We start from the raw sequence: 15,357 nt of genomic DNA, 5'->3' as shown, positions 1-15,357 counted from the left end.
CACCTGCGTTTTATTGTGTCCTGGTTCTATAGCCTATACTGACCAATTAGTTAAGCCTGTGAAACAAATCGCCATGCAAGATTATTTTATTTGGACAAGATTTTTTTTAAACCTTGTGCTGAGTATTGCTGATCATATTTAATGTTAAGATTAATTACCGGTACCATCTGGATTCTCTGTTTTATTCAATAGATTGACATTTGTTGAATAACAAAATTAATATCAGCATGGCAAAAGTGGCAACGCAGAGATAATAACCAAATAATAAACCAAAACAAAAATAAACCAAGGCGTGTTATTTTAGTTTTTGATTTAGCAAAAAATACTGTCACTAGAAAAATTAAAAAAATATATATATCGCAAATTAGTATATCTTAAGCAGAAAGTTAATTAAACACGTCTGATTACACTTGATATATATATTTACACTTATAGTGTGTTGGTTAACTCACAAGACGGTAATAGTAGTTTACGCAACGATTGCGTAAAGATAGTGTTAACGACACGAGTAGAAAATTTAAGGTACGAGCCTTGGCGAGTGTCGTTAACACTATTTACGCGAGTTGCGTACTCTACTTTACCTACGACGGTGTTATAATTACTAAAAATCACTACTCATAACTTCTAAGAGAGGTTATGTTTTTGTTTATAACCTCTAATTGCCACTGACAGTGATGCAACGAAACATTATATCAAATACTAATTGCACCAATCAACAATTAAATTGGCCTGAACAGCTGATTAGTTGAATTTCGAATCATTACAATTTTGCTTCTCCTCTCTCAATCCTTGAACCTCATTGGTCCGTTACCCGTGTTGTTATGAGTAAAACTATGCTGTTATGAGAGTAAACAATGCTGTTATGAGATCCTTTTCATTTCTAATAACTGTACTGAAACGGCTACTTTAAAAAACGGTCGTAGGTAAACATATAAAAGATGGTAAGTGGAGATCGTTATCGATTGGACACTCCAATCATCATCAGACCCTACATGTCAATAGCGAGATTCTTTCTGTAAATTTAATAACACGCACAAAGCTGATGAAGAAGTTATTTACACATTTAGGAAATATTATTATTGATAGAATAAAATTATTACCTTATCCAACCACGTTGGTATGTCGGCTTGTTTCGCCACAAACAACCATGAAAAATCAGGTGTCTATAGAATTAACTGTGACGACTGTCCAAAGTACTACATCGGCACAAACTGGAAGATCTTTCAAAGATTTAAAGAACATATACCTAAAAGATCACTACATCAGTAATCCAGTTATGCCGAACATTTAATATCAATCGGAATCACATAACTACACATCTATTGATAAGAACATGGAAATAGTTGGAGTATTAACTAAACGTTTTAAGCTTGGTGTTATTAAAGAAGAATTCACCATCAACAAAGCTAAACAAACTCGACCCATGTGCCATTTTAAATCATCAGACTTTTTTCCAGTCAAATATTATATTTTGTACATATATTGACAAGATTCTAATCAAAGAAGTATACAATAAGAAGAACAAAACAAACTGAAATACAGGTGGCACTGGAGAGAAGAAGAAACATCATGATTCGGTCAGTTTTATTTAGTCAGTGGCAGTAAAAGACAGTTCTGGCCAACCTGTATATTTTTAATCAGACTTTTTCTCAATTAGTACTTTCTATTTCACTATTTTATCAACATGACAAGTTTCAATTATTGTGATTGTGACCGTTTTTTAAAGAATCTATTGACATACAACAATGTATCAATACATTGATGATGTGGTTAAAAATGACCTAATGAAGTTGTAAGGAACGAAACAACTGTGGTTGGATAAGGTAATTATTTTATTTTATCAATGATATATTCCAACCAAGGGTCACAATGAATAATAAAAGAAATATTATTTTTTTACCAAACTAATTCTCTTAACAAAATCATTACATTTTACAAGCACATGCTTATTCTCATTTCAAAATGTATAGTATATTTTAATCACAACTACTTATATACTACGTTACTAATATTTTTTATTCTACCCGTATTGACATAATTGTTGTTTAAAATAAACTTATAAGGAAGAATATTTTATGACCAAGAGAGTTAAGAATGTAGAATGAACAATTATTATTATATTATAATAACTGCCATAAAAGTAAATTACAGAAATTGTAACTACAAAATAAGATTTTGAACATAGTGTACAATAAGTACGATTAGACTCTATAACTATCCAGCATTTTGTACTGCACTGTGATAGATCAAAAAGTTTAAAATTCGTAACACAAAAAGATTGTAGACTAGTAGTCTGACATAAATAAATTTTATTTACTGTTTAAATTGACGTTTTTCACAATAATAACAATTAATTATTAATTAACAATTAGTTAACAAATTCTTGTGATTTGCCATAACGTATACTGTACATGAAATACGAAATACAAATGGTTAAGTAATTTAACAGTAAAACTAGTCATTTTCATAAAAGATTAAAAGAGGGAAATTTTACTTTTTAGGTTGGCAACAGTGTAATCAGCTGACCAGCCAGTTAAGTCATTCATTGTTGGTGAATTTGTTCTAGATTCATTGAACTGTTCAGTCACCTACATATTCTGTGTGTTCGCGTTTTAGGTTAGGTCGTCATTTCATTGTCATTCCTGTATTGAAGTGGACATTGATGTGTTTTTCTCTTAAGTTAACAATAAAAAGACAGGTGTTTCACAAACATAAAATACGTAATGTAAGTGATTATTTTAGTGATACACCGTTTTAAGCTACTGGATTATTTATGTTAAAACGACCATGTGACGACTAAGTTTAGTATTGACATGGTAAGCAAGTTTGGTTATATTCAAGTCAAAATTTTAAAAAAATCCTAAAATAACACTTAAGTTTTAGAATATTTACTATTTATTGTTCAGAGGTAAATAGCCCAGTGTTGATTGTTAACCTCAATAATAAATTACATTATTTGAAACAATTTAATATTGCCTTATGTCTGGTTTTATAGTTAAACTCAAAGAGAATCAGACTATTTAATTCAATAGGCATATTATTTGCAAATAAAATTAAAAGTGTGCATTGACAATGACAAATGTAGGTCAACGTATCGTGTATAGCTAGCAAGTTATACATCATAGCCTACTATTGGCTATAATTATCAGTAATGATTTGGTCTAAGTCAGATTTTTACGGAACACGATATCCATCTAGTGGATATCACGTATAAATAATAAAAAACATAGGCCTACCTATTAGGTATTTCGTGACTATGACTTATTTGCATTATTTTATTTAGTTTTTTGTTCATATAATTTTGGGAAATAACATTGATATGTTTCATATCATACTATTATGTTTGATAAAGTCTACTTTTTTAAGTTACTTTGACAACGGTTCTTTGTTTTTTACCACCAGGTTTATTACTTTAGGGCAAAACAAAAGTACAAAGTAAATATAGGAAATCAAGAGTATTTATGACGTAGAAAGATCTTAAATTGAAGTAGGGTTAACGTAAATTGTAGCTCGAATTGATGCCTACATCTTTCCCGCTGACCAAACTCAAGTAAACACCTGCATTTTTGTAACTAGAGATGCTGTTGCTTCTAAACACTGATTCGGTGCAGAAAATATTAAAATTAGCGTCCATCATTAACTATGATTCGGGTTAATGAATTTATGTTGTATTTATTCCATGTCAGTAGGTTGTATGGCTTTGTTGTTCACTACGCAGATCCGGTTTACGGTGTACAGCAGTACAGCCAATACAACCAACCTCTTAAATTATTATGTTTACACTTCCCAGCGCAGGGAGCAAGAGAGAGCGAAGCTCGGTCAATTAAGTGATTCATAACAATTTACTTCGAACAGTGAAAGGGTGAGAGCGAAGTGTGAAATGTGTCATCATTTCATACTGCACTGACGGTGGAGGCTGGTTGTTGGATGAATTAATTTAATTACTTGAGAAAAGCCTAGAGTTATACGAGTGGCCAGTCTGTATCACTATAGACCTAACAATAAGAATTTTTACTACAGGTAGAAAGGACTGTTTTATGAATTTATCAATTTAACTAGCCGAGTTCTGTGTTCTTGTTATGTCTTTCGTAGGGGGTTAGCGTATACAATGCTTATTGCAGTTATACGCTTTGCATTTGCAATGGTAGAGGACACGTTTTAAGAAAATTCGGTTTACTATAAATTACGGTATACCACATAGCACAGCAGATAAAATAGTACATCTATCATAGCCATAATGTTCTACCACTTCCCTAAACAATAGAAAGAAATGAAGTTCTCACAGGTTTTTGTCGTGGCTTGGTTTAAATTAGCTGTTGCATGACTGAAAAAAATTAATAGTGCTGCGGTTGGTAAACCTTTTAACATTTTAGCTATTGAATATCATAGAAACAAATTGTGTAGTTGAAACAGCTGGCAAAATTCTTTAATTTCTTAAGTAGAATCAAGACATCCCATCTATATGGATCAGCTGTCGCCAATTTTTTACTAAAAAAGAATGTAGTTGTGTGAGCCAGTCACAGATTGCACTAGTGTCTAAAACTCTATTTTGTACCTTATTTTTTGTTACTGACATATTTGCTGGGTCACAACAGTTGCTATAACTCATAATAAGTCATTCCATCAGTTTCACTTGTTAAAAACCATCGTGTAATCGGCAGAAATCAGTAATTTAGATCGGCGCAATCTGTAGGTGGCTCACATCAACTAAGACAAATTTTATTAATAACCTGGCTACAACTTTAACATAGGGATGGAATGTCTGTATTAATAGTCATAAGGTAGAATACTCATAAGGTTAACATGGGGAATTCAAGAGCCGATGGGGTGGAGCCCGAAAGGGCTTTTGAAGTAAGAAAAGGTTTATTTGTTAATGTAGAACCTAATCCATCATAATGCTAAATTTAAGCCCAACCCAACCAGTTGTTACTGCGCGATTGTACTTCAAACAAACAAACACACAAACCATCACATTTATAACACAATTCTTACTCAAATCGAGACTGTGTTATGTTTTGGTCAGTAAGATAATTAAACTTGGGTAAACAATATGTTACCAACAGTTGGTACAATAAAAAATAGGTAAACTGTAACCTTAACTACACCACTAAACCAAACAAACTTAACTGCAAATAATTTCAAATTTCAACTAAGCTAGAGAAATCGTTGTTTTCCCATTTTATTTTCAAATTTGACAAGACTTTAAAAAGTAGGTAGCATAAATAAACTAGAATCTACTGATAACGAACTTCTCATATACTGTATTATTATTTTATAACAATTAATAATAATGTATTAATATCTTAAATACATCACGAAATATTGACCGTCTTCTTTGGTGTGTAGATACTGTACACAGGTTTTCTAGCGCCCTATACAGGTAGCACGCAACCCGCCGTGCTATCTAGCATCATTGTAGTAGGCACGCTTTTGCAGGCACTGCTAAAATTAATTGTCAAAAAGTATTACTGTATCTATTTTCCTATAGTTATTAAATATATTGATTTATTTCAAACTAATTTTGAGTTTTTGTAAACAAAGCTTCATAAATTGTTTCAGAATTTTGTGCCTGAACTGTTATATATTTTATTATGTTTTTTAAGCACAGCGTGGTCATGGCAACATTTATTTTACTTTATGAATAAAGATACACCAGTTGGTATAATATTAAAAAAATTCCATTAGTCCTTAACCTAATGTATTTTTAATTTTAATTTAATAAGTGACCTTTACAAAGTGTAGTAATAGCTGTTTACTTTACAAGTGTAGTAAGAGCGTTTTTACATCACGCAGGTGAAGGCTGTGCAACGAGCGGAAGCGAGTTGCATAATTTACCTAAGTGATGTATATACACGCTCTTGCGTAACGTGTAACGTACAAGATTTTACCTGACCCGACAATATACATGAGGTTACGAACAATATTAATCATTATCCATTTCACTCATCTTCTAACAGTAACGTTCATTTACAAACAAAAGCTAGGTTAGGAAAATTCTTCAAAACATAACAATAAAATTCAAGCGCGCAGCTGATTTTTAGCGTTGAACGTCGTTGTCTCTTGTCTCCATAGAGGTATATTTTTTAAGTTAATCGCTCAATGTTATTTAAATGGGTTTCATTACATCACCAAGTGAGTTTTTGATACTTTACATCACTCGAGAAGTAAGGAAGTTGTCAGTGTTGGGAAGTAGCGCGCTACAAGTAGCGACGCTACAGTAGCGCGCTACTTTTTTTGTAGCGTTAGCTGTAGCTACGCTACTTTTAAGATTTTGTAGCTTTAGCTGTAGCTAGCTACATTTTTAAAGTAGTTGTAGCGGAATTTTAGCTACTTTTCTCGCTACATTAACTTGTTTGAGATAGTGATTTTTATCATAACCTCAACCTTACGTGAAACAACCTCTTTTAAACTGAGATAAAAACAAAATAGGCCTACTTTCTTGGCTTCAAACAGCTGGTTGCAGCCCTTTCATTCCCTATTACAACACAACGTTGTGTGGACATAGAGGCCATTAAATGAGTGTTATCCACATTTTTGGCTCTCATTTCCTTAATTTACTACTCTATGATTACTGTCAGATAAAATAAAATCGCTAGATGCAGACGACGTTTAAACGGTACCGGGTACCGGTGACAAGAGAAGCTATTGAATGCTTGCAAGTGATTGACAGGACAGGGGAATTAGTAATCAATTTAGTTTCTTTATTATATCGATAATGTTTCAACTTGGGGTTTAATGGAAACCAACACACCTTGAAATAATTAGAAAGCTGGTCTATCAACCTTTGCTTCAGCTGTTGATTGTGGTTTATCATCTCAAGTCCTTCCTTGGTTAGATTAGATTACGAGGATTTTTCAAAGGTTTACTAAATTAACAAAGAGGAAATTACCTGATGAGATTTAAGATATGCCTAGACTACATGATAATTGTAATGAAAAAATCTCCCTCCATATAACATGAAACATACATTGAAAAAATAGCATAGTTTGCTCCTGCTAACAACTCTTGTACTTGTATAGGACTGAGGCTATAAGACGAACACAAGTTCCAAGTTCAATTATTATGAATATATCTGTTTAGTCCTTGCAAGAACAAGCCTACTATAGCCAACTTGTTACATAGCCAAGTAGGCCTACATGTTATTTTTACTTTACAAAATTAAACACGTTTAAATTAAAAGCCGATTTCAGGATAAGTTACTGAATACTGTTTTCTCTACCAACTAGGTTGAAGCACAATTTGCCCTATGCATAATGACAATAAAGGACGATTTCTTGACATTGAAAAGTGTTATTCGTAGAACAAGTAATTTATCACTTTCAAAGTTATAGCAATGTCGTTTTTAACAATAAAAGTAAAGGAAGGCAATAAACTCCAATTTCAGTAGGCTAGGCTCTGTAACACAAAAAAGTATTTTTAAATAATCTTTTTACAGTTTTATTGGTCTTAATTGTTGATATAAAACATCTATAAATGAATCTATATTAGATTAATAAAATGAGCTTTTAAAATATAGTTTGGTTGTATGTCCTTTGAACTTAATGAAATTTACATTTTAAGATGTTTAAAAATAATGCAATATTTAAAAATAAGTACTAAATATGATGGGACACCCAACTATTTGGTTCTGTTGTTGTAATGTTAGGTTTATAATGCCAACAAATTAAATACAATCTAGGAATAATTTGTTTTCCAAGTAATGTTAGATACAATACTGACATTTTTTTAAATGTTTGTTCAATAAAAATGTAGTTGCAATTAATTTTACATTTACCTAATGTGCGTGGAATAAAAAGTAACGTCTTTTGGAAAAGTAGCTAAAATTGTAGCTGTAGCTACATTTCATTGTAGCTGTAGTTGTAGCTAGCTACTTTTTGGGAACTGTAGCTGTAGCTGTAGCTAAGCTACTTTTTTGGAAATGTAGCAGTAGTTGTAGCTAGCTACATTTTAAAAGTAGCTTCCCCAACACTGGAAGTTGTATACATCACGCTTGGGATAGGGAAGTTTAACATGGCGGGTTAGGTAAATAAATATTTGCATCGAAAATCTATGTTATGAGAAAATATTTACATACAATAATTCCAAATTTTATAAAGAAGTATTGATGGTGATGATAGTTGCAAGTTAGTTAACAGTTAAGTGAGTTGAAATGAGTTGCCAGAGCAAGTGTTAAAGATGACACAACGATATTTTATTCAATCAACTTAAAAATTAAACTTTAATTATTTTTTGTCGATGGTCTCAATAATGATTTTTATACCCTACTCAAAGATATATCTATTTAGCTGCCTAAGGTTTGTATCTGTTTTTATAGTTGGAAATACATAACCTCAGGGTTAAGGCATTGTAACAAGAACGAGCAGCAAAGATAATTTATGATTATGACTTTATGACTTGACATGATTTGAACCATGGTTGAAGGTTTGAAGTTTGACGATATAACTACAATAGCTACGGTATTGCATTTCACATCTTAATTATAACTATTGACTATGACTTCTGATTTCTGATCATATAGTCAAATCTGATGCCTCATTTTATACGTGATTCTTGTAGGTAAAGTTTTGAATGTTTCGTCTCTTTAATCTTATTCAGAGTAATAAAACAAAATTTTGTTTTATTACTCTGAGATCTTAGGCTAGATTTTACGATTTATGCATTCCTGTTGTGTTACACCAGGAGACAGACAATTAATTGTTTATAATTATATCAATTTATTGCCATAAAACATTTTTTAAGAACTAGAAACTACACATCGCTCTCTATAAAAATCTGGAACTAACATTAAAATTTGATCACGTAAAGTAAAGATAATAAATCTGAAAGGATGATGTTAATCTATTTAAGGGACAGTGAAACTTTGATAACAAGTCTTCCTTTATAAGAAGTGTCATTTTCAAACCCCCTACGATTTATTTTACCTCAAATATCATGTTACTGCAAACCACAATAAGAAGTCTTATTTAATAATTTCCATAAGTTTTGTCAATGTTGTCCTACATAAGCAATTGTTTTCACTAAAATTAAAAGACCGAGTAACCTACCAGTCACGGAGAGATCGGGCTTGTCCGCGTGGAAGACACAGGGAAGTGACCAGAATGTTTGCAGGATCATTTCCGATTTCGTCGTCGACGAAGCGAGCGACGGTTACGTTCGTTAGCGATCGACAGTCGATCAGCTGATCAGCTGATCAGCTGACTTGATCACTGTCATTTCGTGCATTTCGTCTCGTCCAATGATATCAGGGTGATATTTGATATTGTCTAGACATGACTTTTGATTATTTTTTTCTTCAAAACAATGAAATAGATCACAGATGAATTAAATAAACTGATTATAACCTTTTCCCCTTTAACCATTACGTTAAAACAAATTTCCGTCTGAATTCATCGATGATTATTTGTTTCTGGAGTGATTTAGATAAATTCAACGAATTCGGAATGGATAGATGTTAATTAATTATTCAAACATAGTACCGATACCAATTTTATTAAGGTTTTCTTGATTTTCTACAGTATGTGACATTTATCTGGAAAAAAATGACGCTAAAGTAGTTTTAAAATGAATGACAAAAATAATGTCCGATTTATTTTAAGTTCTATAAAACGTTAAATATTTAACATAACATTCATTTTGTTATTTTCTCATTATTTGCAATAATTTTATTTTCAATAACTTTAGACTGGACTTTTATTTTTTGTTGCTTTATTTTGCGTTACATAAAAATAACCTTTTATATACTAGAAGTATTATTTACAAATCCTACATTTGACCCTTCAAAGGTTTAAAAGGATAAAAATGCGAATAAATGTCTGTAAAAGAATTGTACTATAGTAATTAAAAGATTTATTTACACATGAATTATGAAAAATGTTTTTATTTACACTCCATAGAAACATTGGGGAAGAAAATAGCAGAATTGAATTAAATCTCAATCCAGTAACACAAACAACTCCGCTCCTGCCACCTAGCGGAATATGGCTGAACTACGAGCGCCTCAGTCGTTACCAGAACGTTGTGTGATTTCTGGACCTCTGGAACGTCTATTTACTGTGAGACGAGTTAGAATATTTCCGGGTTATTTTTCAATGAACAAACGTGCTGGTAAAATTGACGTTTTAAGTTGTTAAAATATACAGGATTTTCCATACAACGGTTGGTTATATATGTTAGTTTTAAGAATTGTTCTATACAATTTTATTTATTAATATTGTTGTTTATAGCATTGTCAATCCGTTTTGAATACACATATAACTATCCAACTAAAACGGACAAAACTCGTAAGACAGTAGAAACTTAAAATAGTAAAAATTACCTATAGGCCTACCAGGTGAGATTTTTATTTTCTACCCATTTAATAAACAATAATAGAATTATTGACCATTGGATTTTAAGATGAAAAAATAGCTGCAATATTTAAATCGATTGTTTGGCATTATTTTAAATGAAATAACACGTAATTTGTTCATGCGTCTTAATGGATGTCTTATTAAATATTTTGTTTACACATCATACAAATCACATAGCGTATTCACATTTGCAACCACCCTTTGGCTAATAATAAAATTAACTTGAAGTTCTCACGATATAAATAATATATCAGGTATTCATAAAGTATCAATAATGATCTTAAAATCTTTCGTCATGTCACCAAAGTGAACCTACAATTAAATACCAACAAAAATACTTTAAATTACTACAGTATTTAGTATTTTTGTGCGCCTTCAAACCTTGTGCTGCAATAGTAGTGCATATTTATGATGCACTCTGCGTCATAAAAGTTGAAGGCGCAAATTTTACGATAAAGTGCTATCACAGAGAATTGCCTATTGTTTATGATATTATCTAATTTCATATCGGAGATCTTACTGAATATTAGTGATGAGTCCACTAAGTTGTTAGATGGTGTTTTATTTGCACTAAAAGAAATTTACGATATAGAGCCAGATCTCCTGACATATCCAAGACATACTTATTTTTTATCAGGGAACGCTGCTACTTAAATTGATATCTGAACCTAGATTATTCATTCATCATACCAAATTGTCATTGCAAAGTCAGGCAATAAAAGTTTGAAATGCTTGATGATTAACACAATTAACGGTATCAGCAATCTGGCACATGCTTTTTCCCATTTGCTTGTAAGCATCCCTTACAATAGGCAAGTGGTGGGAGCAACGATAATATATGGAAAGATCACACATTCTGCCATAAATGTTTAACAGTAAATGTTTATACAATTGGGTTTGTACCATATTTTTAGAGTTAAAAGGGTTATAACATACTACATTTTAATTAAAATCTTTCGGACCGTTTTTAACACCTGATTGTATCGTTATTTAAATGAGTTTTTATATGAAAATTTCCATTATAATCAAGATTTCAGAAAAGTGAAAATTGCTTGGAGACATCATGTAAATTTGTACCCACATACCAAATTTAATCAAAATCGGATCACTGGTGTAGGGTGTAAGTAAACATAACCTCACAAAAATACTCACGCACATACATAATTTCAAAACTGTTTTTTGTGTTCAGGAGGACACAAAACGGCTATTTCCACCCAAACCAAGAACTTGAAATTTTGAAACAATGCTTTCTCCTTATACTACGTATAGGGGGAGAATAAAAGTAAAGAAAAGTGGTACAGAAGGAAAATGTCTATCAAGAAAGGGGCGGGATTGAGGTGTCTTCATGCTTCTGAAACGGATATGAAAAATATGTTGTCATGCAATACAGGTGTTTTCTATCAATATATTGTTTGAAACTATGTATGGACTACTTTTGGTAAATTATTATTTTGATTAATTTTATAATTATTACCCATTGTGTAAAGGAATGCATACAGAACACAAAGGACTCAAATAATCTTTACACGGATTGTTTGTTTTGGTAATATTACAGTTTTTTGAATAAAGTATTTTACACGTCCGTCGCAATCCTAAATTATCTATGTAAATTAACATTTCTAGCAAATTGTACACAAAAGTTACAAATATAGTTGATTACTTGACTTATGTATTTCTATTTAAAATTACTTTCTTTAATGGGAGTTTATAGTGAATATCCTCTATAAGAAGCTATTTAGTTTTACTCCTAACACAGCTTCTTTCTAAAATGAAGGATTATTTTATTTATTAGTTACACCACACCTCACTTTATTTAAAACTAAAATCTTTCATACGTTTCAAAAGCAAAAGGGGAATATGGATGCGAACAGGCTAGTTTCCAATACCAAATTGCTTTTGGCGTTCCGTGAAACGATTATAAAATTGTTTTGCCTCCTGTGAGATTTGAACTCACGACCCCTGGTTTACGAGACCAGTGCTCTAACCACTGAGCCAAGGAGGCGTTAGATTTTCCTGCGATTATTGCAAAACAACGCGCATGCGCACAATTTCCCACCTTAAATTTACAGATGTTCACTACTTAAATGTCCTTCGTAACAATGATAGTGTCTAAAGCTACAAACAACAAGTAGTAGACGGCCCTAACTAACTTTGGGCTCCAGCGATGCCAACTAACTGTCATACAAATTAAATTGATATCAACCTGTTAAAAAAGCAGCCCAAATTATTTGAATGGCAAATGAAAAATGCATAAATCTTCCGGAATCAAACCAGCACCTTTCTATGGACCAGCAGTATTTTGTCGATGGAATTGAAGCTACCAACACTTTTCTTGGAGGTTTTGACATAACTTATTTCTAAAACTACTGTACTTCAAAATCCAATAAGAAAAGAGCGCCGGGGTAAAGGTGACCCTGATTGTTTTCAAAGGCTATTAATGAGGGAAAATGCTCCTTACGCGTTGTAAATGTATTACATTTGGCTGAGAATGGCAATCTTAAATAAATTTAGCAGCTTAAGCTCTTTAGAATTTAAATGTTGCTCAGTTATTAATAACATAATAAATGTCCTTAGTACATGGATTTTACATTTTCACTTAAATTTGTTTAACATAATGATTATCAACATAATTTTAAAATCCTAGGAAACAAGTTCTTAAATAGTATATAAGCACAGATTACAAATACCAGAAGCCATACCATAATTATTTAATCTACCACGTATAGCCCTTATTAAATTATAATATTTCGTATACAGTTTTCTCTGCCTTGTAGGGTTCACCATGAAGGTCGCTGAAAAATTGAACCCTGGTAAAAATATCTAAGAGCCTAGAGGGTTTTCTATACAGAATAGATTTCACTACAATATATTATCTAGTAATGCAATAAGGGGTTTCACCAGGGTTTTTTTCCGTAAAATCCCTTTTACTGAACAGATGTTTACGATTGCGGTCCTATTTTAGACCTTATGATTTAGCGGAATGTTAATTTAACAGGCTATTTTAGTACTTCACCCTTTAGTTTTTGGTTTATTTATAGAGTCTGCTTAAGGGTCCAGTGTTGCTGACAACCTTTAATAATAGCGAGTGTAGGTGTAATTATTGTAATTTAACAGCATATTACTAACATTTACCTAAATAAACAGATATAGCCCGATAACTGTTAAAACTCTTCATGGTATGGGTCAATAGGTGGTATGGTACAATTACACATTTTAAATACTGCACACTTGTTTTATTAACCAAAATAATTATCTTTTACAATACAAACCTTCATATTATTTTATATTTTATACTATGATGTTAACTTAAATTTACATTTTTCAGCTACGAAGTAATTTTTAAAGGCTATAAGGGTAGGTATTAATGTACATTATTCTTTACGCCTAGGAGACGAATATTGAACCCTATTTTAAGCAATTTGTGTAAAGGCATCGGGAAAGAATATTCAGCCCTATTTTGCGCAATTTGAGCACAAATTCCTGCGTTTAGTATTTAGTTGCACACATTCTCTTATCCATTTTTGTATGAAGAAAAGAACTTGAACAAACTACCTATATACCATAACCTATACAGAATCAGTTTACCGAGTATATAAATACTATTACCCCCCCTCCCCCCCACCTTCCTATACCGGAAGTAGCTCTTAGAGATGAGCGCCGTAGGATATTGCTGGCGGTTGATCATTTTACCTAATTCGATCTCCGTGATCGCCGCTTACAGAACCGCCTGTTTTCTATCCCGCGTAATTTCCCGCTAATCGAACGCGCGGTTTTTCGCGCCAAAGTGTTAACGAGTTATCGCTCCCGCGCTAATCGCAATTACGGCGCCATTTTGTTTTCGCGGTTCGTCATCACGTGACCCCGTTCCGTCTAACTCGTTTTCTGATGAGATTAACAGATAAGTTTCGAACGGTAAGTGGTGGAAGATCGGGATTAAGAGTTAGAATTTTGGCTTTGGGATAATTTTTGGTTTATTTAAATTTGACAATAATTATACCTTCAATACTGTCAAAGCATAAACATTTTGGATTGTGATTTCATCAGTTTACGGTCAAGATCGAGAACCGTCTGTTTCCTTGTTAAATAATGAACTTACATTTCAAAATGCACAGGAAATAGTTAATCATGTTAGTTAGTCATGTTGGCGTTTTAAAACGTTTACACCCTGGTTAAGAATCAATTTTAAACATTAAATGTATAAAATTTAACTTTATAGTGGTTTAAATTACCTTTAAAAATAAATTTAAAAATAAATTTTTAAGTTAAAAATAAATCATCACATCAGAGCTATTTTAAAATATTTTATAAAGTGATTTTTACTAATTAAAACACGACATCCTCGTTGATAGAATTTGTTTTAATTTTACTTAACAGAATCTACAAATTATGCGAACAAAAAGTCAGGTGCCTCCTGTGAGGATCGAACTCACGACCGCTGGTTTACAAGACCAGCGCTCTGCCACTGAGCTAAAGAGGCGATGAGAGTTTGGTCAGAAATAGTCACTTCTGAGAAAGAGCTGCTTGTTGCATGCATTTCAAGGAGTCAAGGTGGCCATGACTGATGGCATAGTTGGTAGATTTTCTACGGAGTTTTTTTACGAAATTCTAGTAGACATTAGATGAGGCACTAGAGTAAACCTTAGAATTAAATTTATTCTTTTACTCTTTGGTATACAATTATTCCCACTTATATTTTTGTATTTTTGAACGTTGTAGGCTATATTTAACATATCTACAATTTAGTAGGCATTCAATTAAAAAAAACCCTTTTCAATTCACATTTTGAGGAGTATTACTAAAAATCATATATCCAAGGAGCATAATATATATTTTTTTCGTAACGACTGTAATGCATTGGGACTAGGCATAAGTAAAGACTCCTGAAATTTTATCAAAATACAAAAAGATTCCTTGATTTTGCAATTTTGAATATCTGAACGACCATTTTTGACTCAGTTGTTCTTTTGAGCTCTAATTTGTGGCATTGTGTTCTACTAAATAAACACTT

The 15,357-nt window shown here is 32.1% G+C and overlaps 2 non-coding genes across 2 annotated transcripts; both read right to left on the bottom strand.

The window, feature by feature from the left end:
* Positions 1-12,278: 12,278 nt before the first annotated feature.
* On the bottom strand, positions 12,279-12,351 carry Trnat-cgu (transfer RNA threonine (anticodon CGU)). Its single transcript has one exon. It is a non-coding gene; the product is annotated as a tRNA-Thr (tRNA).
* Positions 12,352-14,754: 2,403 nt separating this feature from the next.
* Positions 14,755-14,826, bottom strand: Trnat-ugu (transfer RNA threonine (anticodon UGU)). Its single transcript has one exon. It is a non-coding gene; the product is annotated as a tRNA-Thr (tRNA).
* Between the last annotated feature and the right edge of the window lie 531 nt (positions 14,827-15,357).

The sequence above is a fragment of the Macrosteles quadrilineatus genome, unplaced genomic scaffold, assembly GCF_028750875.1.
Source record: "Macrosteles quadrilineatus isolate MER2022 unplaced genomic scaffold, UCM_ALF_1.0 Scaffold_2__2_contigs__length_208266976, whole genome shotgun sequence".
In the NCBI taxonomy this organism is placed as follows: Eukaryota; Metazoa; Arthropoda; class Insecta; order Hemiptera; family Cicadellidae; genus Macrosteles; species Macrosteles quadrilineatus.
This window is presented reverse-complemented; position numbering and strand designations above follow the sequence as displayed.